This window comes from Bufo bufo, chromosome 3, assembly GCF_905171765.1.
Source record: "Bufo bufo chromosome 3, aBufBuf1.1, whole genome shotgun sequence".
NCBI classification, from domain to species: domain Eukaryota; kingdom Metazoa; phylum Chordata; class Amphibia; order Anura; family Bufonidae; genus Bufo; species Bufo bufo.
Window position 1 is genome coordinate 694,139,182 of NC_053391.1, and position 14,917 is coordinate 694,154,098.

Below are 14,917 nucleotides of genomic sequence, written 5' to 3' on the forward strand. Positions count from 1 at the left end.
CAGTTATGGGGACGATCCGCTATGGAGGTCAGCGTTAAGGGAGCGGAGTGCTGTGGAGGTCACAGTTATGGGGACGGTACGCTATGGAGGCCACAGTTAAGGGAGCGGAGTGCTGTGGAGGTCACAGTTATGGGGACGGTCCGCTATGGAGGTCAGCGTTAAGGTAGCGGAGTGCTGTGGAGGTCACAGTTATGGGGACGGTCCGCTATGGAGGTCAGCGTTAAGGGAGCGGCGTGCTGTGGAGGTCACAGTTAAGGGGACGGTCCGCTATGGAGGTCAGCGTTAAGGGAGCGGAGTGCTGTGGAGGTCACAGTTATGGGGACGATCCGCTATGGAGGTCAGCGCTAAGGGGAAGATTTCTGTAGAGGCCACTGTTAAGGGGTCAGGTGTTGTGGAGGTCACATTTTAAGGGAACAGAGCTCTGAGGTCACTTAAGGGGGCGGGTTATTGTGGAAATCACTGTTAACGAGACAGGGTATTGTGGAGGTCACAAATAAAGGGCCGGCCGCTGTGAAGGTCACTGTTAAGGGAGCCGGGAATGGTGGAGGTCAGTGTTAAGGGACGGGTGCTCTGGAACTCACTGTTTAAGGGGCAGGCTGCTGTGAAGGTCAAAGTTAAGGGGGTGGGCTGCTGTGAAGGTCCTATTTTAAAAGGCAGGGCACTAAGACAATGTAAGGGAAAATTTTTGAATGCAGCTCTGGATGTGACTGGAGTATAAGACATTATGTAATAGAATTGTGATTGCAGCTCTGGATGTGACTGGAGTGTAAGACATGATGTAAGGGCAGAATTGTGATTGCAGCTCTGGATGTGTCTGGTTTACAAAATATGCTGTGAGTGCAGTACTGTGAATGTCGCCGAGGCCTAGTTATAGGGGATGTAGAAGTAGCAGTTGCAACCAGCCCCGAAGCCTGAGGGGCCCCATATGGCAGTGTCCCCGACTCCGGTCCTCAGGGCCCACCTGCCGGTCATGGTTTGAGGATATCCCACAGAATGAATACCTGAGATAAGTCCTGATGCGCTGACACTAATCCTATCACCTGCTCAATACTAAGAACATCCTGAAAACATGGCCGGCAGGTGGGACCTGAGGAGCGGAGATGTGGACCACTGCCACAAAAGGAAGTCACCAGTATAATAGACACCAGATATACGTAGGCGTCCCAGTACAGATGTTGCACTGGGCCCCGGATCTTCCAGTTCCGGATCTGGCTGCTGCTGGAGATTATCTGTGTATTACAGGTCTGTGTCACCGGAGTCCTATAGATTATTAGGGCTAGTTATTACAGGCGGATTAAGGAATGTGGGAACGTCGCCTCGGGCTCCATTGATGTCCTGTTTGCTCAGGGCGAGGGCTCCTGCTGCAACATCCGGCTGCCAGGAACCTACCTGAGCCGGCCCCGCAGACCACCTGTCCATCACAAGGGCCCGACTCCATCAGGACGGCTCCGCAGCAAACCCCTGACGTCATGTACAACCCTAATTCCAAAACATTTGGCCTCTCACATCCCCTAACCCCCCCCCCCCCCCATCATCCATCTGTATCCACCGCACCCCCCGCACTCAGGAGACCTGCAGACATCGGCCGCACGCGGCTCCCAGAGTTATTTCTAATGGACACTTACCTTCTCCTAATATACTGTAAGCTCTTGTGTCTCCTCTATCTCCTCATAGATTGTCAGCTCTTGTGTCTCCTCTATCTCCTCATAGACTGTAAGCTCTTGTGTCTCCTCTATCTCCTCATAGATTGTAAGCTCTTGTGTCTCCCCTATCTCCTCATAGACTGTAAGCTCTTGTGTCTCCTCTATCTCCTCATAGATTGTCAGCTCTTGTGTCTCCCCTATCTCCTCATAGATTGTCAGCTCTTGTGTCTCCCCTATCTCCTCATAGATTGTAAGCTCTTGTGTCTCCCCTATCTCCTCATAGACTGTAAGCTCTTGTGTCTCCCCTATCTCCTCATAGATTGTAAGCTCTTGTGTCTCCCCTATCTCCTCATAGACTGTAAGCTCTTGTGTCACCTCTATCTCCTCATAGACTGTAAGCTCTTGTATCTCCTCTATCTCCTCATAGATTGTAAGCTCTTGTGTCTCCCCTATCTCCTCATAGATTGTCAGCTCTTGTGTCTCCCCTATCTCCTCATAGATTGTAAGCTCTTGTGTCCCCCCTATCTCCTCATAGATTGTAAGCTCTTGTGTCCCCCCTATCTCCTCATAGATTGTCAGCTCTTGTGTCTCCCCTATCTCCTCATAGATTGTAAGCTCTTGTGTCTCCTCTATCTCCTCATAGATTGTAAGCTCTTGTGTCTCCTCTATCTCCTCATAGACTGTAAGCTCTTGTGTCTCCTCTATCTCCTCATAGACTGTAAGCTCTTGTGTCTCCCCTATCTCCTCATAGACTGTAAGCTCTTGTGTCTCCCCTATCTCCTCATAGATTGTAAGCTCTTGTGTCTCCTCTATCTCCTCATAGACTGTAAGCTCTTGTGTCTCCTCTATCTCCTCATAGACTGTAAGCTCTTGTGTCTCCTCCATCTCCTCATAGACTGTAAGCTCTTGTGTCTCCTCTATCTCCTCATAGATTGTAAGCTCTTGTCTCCTCTATCTCCTCATAGATTGTAAGCTCTTGTGTCTCCCCTATCTCCTCATAGATTGTCAGCTCTTGTGTCTCCCCCATCTCCTCATAGATTGTAAGCTCTTGTGTCTCCCCTATCTCCTCATAGACTGTAAGCTCTTGTGTCTCCCCCATCTCCTCATAGATTGTCAGCTCTTGTGTCTCCTCTATCTCCTCATAGACTGTAAGCTCTTGTGTCTCCTCTATCTCCTCATAGATTGTAAGCTCTTGTGTCTCCCCTATCTCCTCATAGATTGTAAGCTCTTGTGTCTCGTCCATCTCCTCATAGAGTGTAAGCTCTTGTGTCTCCCCTATCTCCTCATACACTGTGTGCAGAATTATTAGGCAAATGAGTATTTTGACCACATCATCCTCTTTATGCATGTTGTCTTACTCCAAGCTGTATAGGCTCGAAAGCCTACTACCAATTAAGCATATTAGGTGATGTGCATCTCTGTAATGAGAAGGGGTGTGGTCTAATGACATCAACACCCTATATCAGGTGTGCATAATTATTAGGCAACTTCCTTTCCTTTGGCAAAATGGGTCAAAAGAAGGACTTGACAGGCTCAGAAAAGTCAAAAATAGTGAGATATCTTGCAGAGGGATGCAGCACTCTTAAAATTGCAAAGCTTCTGAAGCGTGATCATCGAACAATCAAGCGTTTCATTGAAAATAGTCAACAGGGTCGCAAGAAGCGTGTGGAAAAACCAAGGCGCAAAATAACTGCCCATGAACTGAGAAAAGTCAAGCGTGCAGCTGCCAAGATGCCACTTGCCACCAGTTTGGCCATATTTCAGAGCTGCAACATCACTGGAGTGCCCAAAAGCACAAGGTGTGCGATACTCAGAGACATGGCCAAGGTAAGAAAGGCTGAAAGACGACCACCACTGAACAAGACACACAAGCTGAAACGTCAAGACTGGGCCAAGAAATATCTCAAGACTGATTTTTCTAAGGTTTTATGGACTGATGAAATGAGAGTGAGTCTTGATGGGCCAGATGGATGGGCCCGTGGCTGGATTGGTAAAGGGCAGAGAGCTCCAGTCCGACTCAGACGCCAGCAAGGTGGAGGTGGAGTACTGGTTTGGGCTGGTATCATCAAAGATGAGCTTGTGGGGCCTTTTCGGGTTGAGGATGGAGTCAAGCTCAACTCCCAGTCCTACTGCCAGTTTCTGGAAGACACCTTCTTCAAGCAGTGGTACAGGAAGAAGTCTGCATCCTTCAAGAAAAACATGATTTTCATGCAGGACGATGCTCCATCACACGTGTCCAAGTACTCCACAGCGTGGCTGGCAAGAAAGGGTATAAAAGAAGAAAATCTAATGACATGGCCTCCTTGTTCACCTGATCTGAACCCCATTGAGAACCTGTGGTCCATCATCAAATGTGAGATTTACAAGGAGGGAAAACAGTACACCTCTCTGAACAGTGTCTGGGAGGCTGTGGTTGCTGCTGCACGCAATGTTGATGGTGAACAGATCATAACACTGACAGAATCCATGGATGGCAGGCTTTTGAGTGTCCTTGCAAAGAAAGGTGGCTATATTGGTCACTGATTTGTTTTTGTTTTGTTTTTGAATGTCAGAAATGTATATTTGTGAATGTTGAGATGTTATATTGGTTTCACTGGTAAAAATAAATAATTGAAATGGGTATATATTTGTTTTTTGTTAAGTTGCCTAATAATTATGCACAGTAATAGTCACCTGCACACACAGATATCCCCCTAAAATAGCTAAAACTAAAAACAAACTAAAAACTACTTCCAAAAATATTCAGCTTTGATATTAATGAGTTTTTTGGGTTCATTGAGAACATGGTTGTTGTTCAATAATAAAATTAATCCTCAAAAATACAACTTGCCTAATAATTCTGCACTCCCTGTAGATTGTCAGCTCTTGTGTCTCCCCTATCTCCTCATAGATTGTAAGCTCTTGTGTCTCCCCTATCTCCTCATAGATTGTAAGCTCTTGTGTCTCCCCTATCTCCTCATAGATTGTAAGCTCTTGTGTCTCCCCTATCTCCTCATAGATTGTAAGCTCTTGTGTCTCCCCTATCTCCTAATAGATTGTAAGCTCTTGTGTCACCTCTATCTCCTCATAGATTGTAAGCTCTTGTGTCTCCCCTATCTCCTCATAGATTGTCAGCTCTTGTGTCTCCTCTATCTCCTCATAGATTGTAAGCTCTTGTGTCACCCCCATCTCCTCATAGACTGTAAGCTCTTGTGTCTCCCCCATCTCCTCATAGACTGTAAGCTCTTGTGTCTCCTCTATCTCCTCATAGATTGTAAGCTCTTGTGTCTCCCCTATCTCCTCATAGATTGTAAGCTCTTGTGTCTCCTCTATCTCCTCATAGATTGTAAGCTCTTGTGTCTCCTCTATCTCCTCATAGATTGTCAGCTCTTGTGTCTCCTCTATCTCCTCATAGACTGTAAGCTCTTGTGTCTCCTCTATCTCCTCATAGATTGTAAGCTCTTGTGTCTCCCCTATCTCCTCATAGACTGTAAGCTCTTGTGTCTCCTCTATCTCCTCATAGATTGTCAGCTCTTGTGTCTCCTCTATCTCCTCATAGATTGTCAGCTCTCTTGTCTCCCCTATCTCCTCATAGACTGTAAGCTCTTGTGTCTCCTCTATCTCCTCATAGATTGTAAGCTCTTGTGTCTCCTCTATCTCCTCATAGATTGTCAGCTCTTGTGTCTCCCCTATCTCCTCATAGATTTTAAGATCTTGTGTCTCCCCTATCTCCTCATAGATTGTCAGCTCTTGTGTCACCCCTATCTTCTCATAGACTGTAAGCTCTTGTGTCACCTCTATCTCCTCATAGATTGTAAGCTCTTGTGTCTCCCCTATCTCCTCATAGATTGTAAGCTCTTGTGTCTCCCCTATCTCCTCATAGATTGTAAGCTCTTGTGTCTCCCCTATCTCCTCATAGATTGTAAGCTCTTGTGTCTCCCCTATCTCCTCATAGATTGTAAGCTCTTGTGTCTCCCCTATCTCCTCATAGACTGTAAGCTCTTGTGTCTCCCCTATCTCCTCATAGACTGTAAGCTCTTGTGTCTCCCCTATCTCCTCATAGATTGTAAGCTCTTGTGTCTCCCCCATCTCCTCATAGATTGTAAGCTCTTGTGTCACCTCTATCTCCTCATAGACTGTAAGCTCTTGTGTCTCCTCTATCTCCTAATAGATTGTAAGCTCTTGTGTCACCTCTATCTCCTCATAGATTGTAAGCTCTTGTGTCTCCCCTATCTCCTCATAGATTGTCAGCTCTTGTGTCTCCTCTATCTCCTCATAGATTGTAAGCTCTTGTGTCACCCCCATCTCCTCATAGACTGTAAGCTCTTGTGTCTCCCCCATCTCCTCATAGACTGTAAGCTCTTGTGTCTCCTCTATCTCCTCATAGATTGTTAGCTCTTGTGTCTCCCCTATCTCCTCATAGATTGTAAGCTCTTGTGTCTCCTCTATCTCCTCATAGATTGTAAGCTCTTGTGTCTCCTCTATCTCCTCATAGATTGTCAGCTCTTGTGTCTCCTCTATCTCCTCATAGACTGTAAGCTCTTGTGTCTCTCCTATCTCCTCATAGATTGTAAGCTCTTGTGTCTCCTCTATCTCCTCATAGAGTGTAAGCTCTTGTGTCTCCTCTATCTCCTCATAGATTGTCAGCTCTCCTGTCTCCCCTATCTCCTCATAGACTGTAAGCTCTTGTGTCTCCTCTATCTCCTCATAGATTGTCAGCTCTTGTGTCTCCCCTATCTCCTCATAGATTTTAAGATCTTGTGTCTCCCCTATCTCCTCATAGATTGTCAGCTCTTGTGTCACCCCTATCTCCTCATAGACTGTAAGCTCTTGTGTCACCTCTATCTCCTCATAGATTGTAAGCTCTTGTGTCTCCCCTATCTCCTCATAGATTGTAAGCTCTTGTGTCTCCCCTATCTCCTCATAGATTGTAAGCTCTTGTGTCTCCCCTATCTCCTCATAGACTGTAAGCTCTTGTGTCTCCCCTATCTCCTCACAGATTGTAAGCTCTTGTGTCTCCCCTATCTCCTCATAGATTGTAAGCTCTTGTGTCTCCCCTATCTCCTCATAGATTGTAAGCTCTTGTGTCTCCCCTATCTCCTCATAGACTGTAAGCTCTTGTGTCTCCCCTATCTCCTCGTAGACTGTAAGCTCTTGTGTCTCCCCTATCTCCTCGTAGATTGTAAGCTCTTGTGTCTCCCCTATCTCCTCATAGATTGTAAGCTCTTGTGTCTCCTCTATCTCCTCATAGACTGTAAGCTCTTGTGTCTCCTCTATCTCCTCATAGACTGTAAGCTCTTGTGTCTCCTCCATCTCCTCATAGACTGTAAGCTCTTGTGTCTCCTCTATCTCCTCATAGATTGTAAGCTCTTGTCTCCTCTATCTCCTCATAGATTGTAAGCTCTTGTGTCTCCCCTATCTCCTCATAGATTGTCAGCTCTTGTGTCTCCCCCATCTCCTCATAGATTGTAAGCTCTTGTGTCTCCCCTATCTCCTCATAGACTGTAAGCTCTTGTGTCTCCCCCATCTCCTCATAGATTGTCAGCTCTTGTGTCTCCTCTATCTCCTCATAGACTGTAAGCTCTTGTGTCTCCTCTATCTCCTCATAGATTGTAAGCTCTTGTGTCTCCCCTATCTCCTCATAGATTGTAAGCTCTTGTGTCTCGTCCATCTCCTCATAGAGTGTAAGCTCTTGTGTCTCCCCTATCTCCTCATACACTGTGTGCAGAATTATTAGGCAAATGAGTATTTTGACCACATCATCCTCTTTATGCATGTTGTCTTACTCCAAGCTGTATAGGCTCGAAAGCCTACTACCAATTAAGCATATTAGGTGATGTGCATCTCTGTAATGAGAAGGGGTGTGGTCTAATGACATAAACACCCTATATCAGGTGTGCATAATTATTAGGCAACTTCCTTTCCTTTGGCAAAATGGGTCAAAAGAAGGACTTGACAGGCTCAGAAAAGTCAAAAATAGTGAGATATCTTGCAGAGGGATGCAGCACTCTTAAAATTGCAAAGCTTCTGAAGCGTGATCATCGAACAATCAAGCGTTTCATTGAAAATAGTCAACAGGGTCGCAAGAAGCGTGTGGAAAAACCAAGGCGCAAAATAACTGCCCATGAACTGAGAAAAGTCAAGCGTGCAGCTGCCAAGATGCCACTTGCCACCAGTTTGGCCATATTTCAGAGCTGCAACATCACTGGAGTGCCCAAAAGCACAAGGTGTGCGATACTCAGAGACATGGCCAAGGTAAGAAAGGCTGAAAGACGACCACCACTGAACAAGACACACAAGCTGAAACGTCAAGACTGGGCCAAGAAATATCTCAAGACTGATTTTTCTAAGGTTTTATGGACTGATGAAATGAGAGTGAGTCTTGATGGGCCAGATGGATGGGCCCGTGGCTGGATTGGTAAAGGGCAGAGAGCTCCAGTCCGACTCAGACGCCAGCAAGGTGGAGGTGGAGTACTGGTTTGGGCTGGTATCATCAAAGATGAGCTTGTGGGGCCTTTTCGGGTTGAGGATGGAGTCAAGCTCAACTCCCAGTCCTACTGCCAGTTTCTGGAAGACACCTTCTTCAAGCAGTGGTACAGGAAGAAGTCTGCATCCTTCAAGAAAAACATGATTTTCATGCAGGACGATGCTCCATCACACGTGTCCAAGTACTCCACAGCGTGGCTGGCAAGAAAGGGTATAAAAGAAGAAAATCTAATGACATGGCCTCCTTGTTCACCTGATCTGAACCCCATTGAGAACCTGTGGTCCATCATCAAATGTGAGATTTACAAGGAGGGAAAACAGTACACCTCTCTGAACAGTGTCTGGGAGGCTGTGGTTGCTGCTGCACGCAATGTTGATGGTGAACAGATCATAACACTGACAGAATCCATGGATGGCAGGCTTTTGAGTGTCCTTGCAAAGAAAGGTGGCTATATTGGTCACTGATTTGTTTTTGTTTTGTTTTTGAATGTCAGAAATGTATATTTGTGAATGTTGAGATGTTATATTGGTTTCACTGGTAAAAATAAATAATTGAAATGGGTATATATTTGTTTTTTGTTAAGTTGCCTAATAATTATGCACAGTAATAGTCACCTGCACACACAGATATCCCCCTAAAATAGCTAAAACTAAAAACAAACTAAAAACTACTTCCAAAAATATTCAGCTTTGATATTAATGAGTTTTTTGGGTTCATTGAGAACATGGTTGTTGTTCAATAATAAAATTAATCCTCAAAAATACAACTTGCCTAATAATTCTGCACTCCCTGTAGATTGTCAGCTCTTGTGTCTCCCCTATCTCCTCATAGATTGTAAGCTCTTGTGTCTCCCCTATCTCCTCATAGATTGTAAGCTCTTGTGTCTCCCCTATCTCCTCATAGATTGTAAGCTCTTGTGTCTCCCCTATCTCCTCATAGATTGTAAGCTCTTGTGTCTCCCCTATCTCCTAATAGATTGTAAGCTCTTGTGTCACCTCTATCTCCTCATAGATTGTAAGCTCTTGTGTCTCCCCTATCTCCTCATAGATTGTCAGCTCTTGTGTCTCCTCTATCTCCTCATAGATTGTAAGCTCTTGTGTCACCCCCATCTCCTCATAGACTGTAAGCTCTTGTGTCTCCCCCATCTCCTCATAGACTGTAAGCTCTTGTGTCTCCTCTATCTCCTCATAGATTGTTAGCTCTTGTGTCTCCCCTATCTCCTCATAGATTGTAAGCTCTTGTGTCTCCTCTATCTCCTCATAGATTGTAAGCTCTTGTGTCTCCTCTATCTCCTCATAGATTGTCAGCTCTTGTGTCTCCTCTATCTCCTCATAGACTGTAAGCTCTTGTGTCTCCTCTATCTCCTCATAGATTGTAAGCTCTTGTGTCTCCCCTATCTCCTCATAGACTGTAAGCTCTTGTGTCTCCTCTATCTCCTCATAGATTGTCAGCTCTTGTGTCTCCTCTATCTCCTCATAGATTGTCAGCTCTCTTGTCTCCCCTATCTCCTCATAGACTGTAAGCTCTTGTGTCTCCTCTATCTCCTCATAGATTGTAAGCTCTTGTGTCTCCTCTATCTCCTCATAGATTGTCAGCTCTTGTGTCTCCCCTATCTCCTCATAGATTTTAAGATCTTGTGTCTCCCCTATCTCCTCATAGATTGTCAGCTCTTGTGTCACCCCTATCTTCTCATAGACTGTAAGCTCTTGTGTCACCTCTATCTCCTCATAGATTGTAAGCTCTTGTGTCTCCCCTATCTCCTCATAGATTGTAAGCTCTTGTGTCTCCCCTATCTCCTCATAGATTGTAAGCTCTTGTGTCTCCCCTATCTCCTCATAGATTGTAAGCTCTTGTGTCTCCCCTATCTCCTCATAGATTGTAAGCTCTTGTGTCTCCCCTATCTCCTCATAGACTGTAAGCTCTTGTGTCTCCCCTATCTCCTCATAGACTGTAAGCTCTTGTGTCTCCCCTATCTCCTCATAGATTGTAAGCTCTTGTGTCTCCCCCATCTCCTCATAGATTGTAAGCTCTTGTGTCACCTCTATCTCCTCATAGACTGTAAGCTCTTGTGTCTCCTCTATCTCCTAATAGATTGTAAGCTCTTGTGTCACCTCTATCTCCTCATAGATTGTAAGCTCTTGTGTCTCCCCTATCTCCTCATAGATTGTCAGCTCTTGTGTCTCCTCTATCTCCTCATAGATTGTAAGCTCTTGTGTCACCCCCATCTCCTCATAGACTGTAAGCTCTTGTGTCTCCCCCATCTCCTCATAGACTGTAAGCTCTTGTGTCTCCTCTATCTCCTCATAGATTGTCAGCTCTTGTGTCTCCCCTATCTCCTCATAGATTGTAAGCTCTTGTGTCTCCTCTATCTCCTCATAGATTGTAAGCTCTTGTGTCTCCTCTATCTCCTCATAGATTGTCAGCTCTTGTGTCTCCTCTATCTCCTCATAGACTGTAAGCTCTTGTGTCTCTCCTATCTCCTCATAGATTGTAAGCTCTTGTGTCTCCTCTATCTCCTCATAGAGTGTAAGCTCTTGTGTCTCCTCTATCTCCTCATAGATTGTCAGCTCTCCTGTCTCCCCTATCTCCTCATAGACTGTAAGCTCTTGTGTCTCCTCTATCTCCTCATAGATTGTCAGCTCTTGTGTCTCCCCTATCTCCTCATAGATTTTAAGATCTTGTGTCTCCCCTATCTCCTCATAGATTGTCAGCTCTTGTGTCACCCCTATCTCCTCATAGACTGTAAGCTCTTGTGTCACCTCTATCTCCTCATAGATTGTAAGCTCTTGTGTCTCCCCTATCTCCTCATAGATTGTAAGCTCTTGTGTCTCCCCTATCTCCTCATAGATTGTAAGCTCTTGTGTCTCCCCTATCTCCTCATAGACTGTAAGCTCTTGTGTCTCCCCTATCTCCTCACAGATTGTAAGCTCTTGTGTCTCCCCTATCTCCTCATAGATTGTAAGCTCTTGTGTCTCCCCTATCTCCTCATAGATTGTAAGCTCTTGTGTCTCCCCTATCTCCTCATAGACTGTAAGCTCTTGTGTCTCCCCTATCTCCTCGTAGACTGTAAGCTCTTGTGTCTCCCCTATCTCCTCGTAGATTGTAAGCTCTTGTGTCTCCCCTATCTCCTCGTAGATTGTAAGCTCTTGTGTCTCCCCTATCTCCTCATAGATTGTAAGCTCTTGTGTCTCCCCTATCTCCTCATAGATTGTAAGCTCTTGTGTCTCCCCTATCTCCTCATCAGGGGTCAAGTCCTGGGAAAAAAAGTGTGGGAACTCCCCCGTCAGTGCCTCTCATCAGCCCCCCCGTCAGTGCCTCTCATCAGCCCCCCCCCCCCGTCAGTGCCTCTCTTCAGCCCCCCCGTCAGTGCCTCTCATCAGCCCCCCCCCCGTCAGTGCCTCTCTTCAGCCCCCCCCGTCAGTGCCTCTCATCAGCCCCCCCCCGTCAGTGCCTCTCATCAGCCCCCCGTCAGTGCCTCTCATCAGCCCCCCCCCGTCAGTGCCTCTCATCAGCCCCCGTCAGTGCCTCTCATCAGCCCCCCCCCCCGTCAGTGCCTCTCATCAGCCCCCCCCCGTCAGTGCCTCTCATCAGCCCCCCCCCCCTCTCCCCGTCAGTGCCTATAGTATAAATAAAATATGGTAAAAAAAAACCATTTACACTTACCTCTCCTGCTCCTGGACGCAGACGCTCCTCTTCTACTGCTGTAGGCTGCCCTCACAGCAGACAGCCGAGGACCAGGAAGGCGGCGGTGAGTACAAAGCCTTCACCGCTTCCTCCTGGTCCTTTTGCCCTGAAAGGGAACGGCGTTCCTGCCATGAAAAAAGTGCAGGAACGCCGTTCCCACGCGTTCCCCCTCGACCCCTGCTCCTCATAGATTGTAAGCTCTTGTGCCTCCCCCATCTCCTCATAGATTGTAAGCTCTTGTGCCTCCTCTATCTCCTCATAGACTGTAAGCTCTTGTGTCTCTATCTCCTCATAGACTGTAAGCTCTTGTGTCTCCTCTATCTCCTCATAGACTGTAAGCTCTTGTGTCTCCCCTATCTCCTCATAGATTGTAAGCTCTTGTGTCTCCCCCATCTCCTCATAGATTGTAAGCTCTTGTGTCCCCCCTATCTCCTCATAGACTGTAAGCTCTTGTGTCTCCCCTATCTCCTCATAGACTGTAAGCTCTTGTGTCTCCCCTTTCTCCTCATAGACTGTAAGCTCTTGTGTCTCCCCTATCTCCTCATAGACTGTAAGCTCTTGTGTCTCCCCTATCTCCTCATAGACTGTAAGCTCTTGTGTCTCCCCTTTCTCCTCATAGACTGTAAGCTCTTGTGTCTCTATCTCCTCATAGATTGTAAGCTCTTGTGTCTCCCCTATCTCCTCATAGATTGTAAGCTCTTGTGTCTCCTCTATCTCCTAATAGATTGTAAGCTCTTGTGTCTCCTCTATCTCCTCATAGATTGTAAGCTCTTGTGTCTCCCCTATCTCCTCATAGATTGTAAGCTCTTGTGTCTCCCCTATCTCCTCATAGACTGTAAGCTCTTGTGTCTCCTCTATCTCCTCATAGACTGTAAGCTCTTGTGTCTCCCCTATCTCCTCATAGATTGTAAGCTCTTGTGTCTCCTCTATCTCCTCATAGATTGTAAGCTCTTGTGTCTCCCCCATCTCCTCATAGATTGTAAGCTCTTGTGTCTCCCCCATCTCCTCATAGATTGTAAGCTCTTGTGTCTCCCCTATCTCCTCATAGATTGTAAGCTCTTGTGTCTCCCCTATCTCCTCATAGAGTGTAAGCTCTTGTGTCTCCCCTATCTCCTCATAGAGTGTAAGCTCTTGTGTCTCCCCTATCTCCTCATAGATTGTAAGCTCTTGTGTCTCCTCTATTTCCTCATAGACTGTAAGCTCTTGTGTCTCCCCTATCTCCTCATAGACTGTAAGCTCTTGTGCCTCCTCTATTTCCTCATAGACTGTAAGCTCTTGTGTCTCCCCTATCTCCTCATAGATTGTAAGCGCTTGTGTCTCCCCTATCTCCTCATAGATTGTAAGCTCTTGTGTCTCCTCTATCTCCTCATAGACTGTAAGCTCTTGTGTCTCCTCTATCTCCTCATAGATTGTAAGCTCTTGTGTCTCCCCTATCTCCTCATAGATTGTAAGCTCTTGTGTCTCCTCTATCTCCTCATAGACTGTAAGCTCTTATGTCACCCCTATCTCCTCATAGACTGTAAGCTCTTGTGTCTCCTCTATCTCCTCATAGACTGTAAGCTCTTGTGTCTCCCCTATCTCCTCATAGATTGTAAGCTCTTGTGTCTCCTCTATCTCCTCATAGACTGTAAGCTCTTGTGTCTCCCCTATCTCCTCATAGACTGTAAGCTCTTGTGTCTCCCCTATCTCCTCATAGACTGTAAGCTCTTGTGTCTCCTCTATCTCCTCATAGATTGTAAGCTCTTGTGTCTCCCCCATCTCCTCATAGATTGTAAGCTCTTGTGTCTCCCCCATCTCCTCATAGATTGTAAGCTCTTGTGTCTCCCCCATCTCCTCATAGATTGTAAGCTCTTGTGTCTCCTCTATCTCCTCATAGACTGTAAGCTCTTGTGTCACCCCTATCTCCTCATAGACTGTAAGCTCTTGTGTCTCCTCTATCTCCTCATAGATTGTAAGCTCTTGTCTCCTCTATCTCCTCATAGATTGTAAGCTCTTGTGTCTCCCCCATCTCCTCATAGATTGTAAGCTCTTGTGTCTCCCCCATCTCCTCATAGATTGTAAGCTCTTGTGTCTCCCCTATCTCCTCATAGACTGTAAGCTCTTGTGTCTCCCCCATCTCCTCATAGATTGTCAGCTCTTGTGTCTCCTCTATCTCCTCATAGACTGTAAGCTCTTGTGTCTCCCCTATCTCCTCATAGATTGTAAGCTCTTGTGTCTCGTCCATCTCCTCATAGAGTGTAAGCTCTTATGTCTCCCCTATCTCCTCATAGATTGTAAGCTCTTGTGTCTCCTCTATCTCCTCATAGATTGTAAGCTCTTGTGTCTCCCCTATCTCCTCATAGATTGTAAGCTCTTGTGTCTCCTCTATCTCCTCATAGACTGTAAGCTCTTGTGTCTCCTCTATCTCCTCATAGATTGTAAGCTCTTGTGTCTCCCCTATCTCCTCATAGATTGTAAGCTCTTGTGTCTCCTCTATCTCCTCATAGACTGTAAGCTCTTATGTCACCCCTATCTCCTCATAGACTGTAAGCTCTTGTGTCTCCTCTATCTCCTCATAGACTGTAAGCTCTTGTGTCTCCCCTATCTCCTCATAGACTGTAAGCTCTTGTGTCTCCTCTATCTCCTCATAGACTGTAAGCTCTTGTGTCTCCCCTATCTCCTCATAGACTGTAAGCTCTTGTGTCTCCTCTATCTCCTCATAGATTGTAAGCTCTTGTGTCTCGTCCATCTCCTCATAGATTGTAAGCTCTTGTGTCTCGTCCATCTCCTCATAGATTGTAAGCTCTTGTGTCTCCTGTATCTCCTCATAGAGTGTAAGCTCTTGTATCTCCCCTATCTCCTCGTAGAGTGTAAGCTCTTGTGTCACCCCTATCTCCTCATAGAGTGTAAGCTCTTGTGTCTCCCCTATCTCCTCATAGAACATATCAGACATTTTTACCATTTCATGAAAACGATTGACTCATTTACAATTTTTAAGGGTTTTCCCAGGTTTTGATACTGATGACCGCTACTCGGGATTTCGAGGATTTGCTGCATTCTTCGCCGCTCTGTACGGACGCAGCGCAGTAACACGCCGGGGCTATAAATAGACGGCAGGATGCCTTTAATACCCGTCTATTCAGCT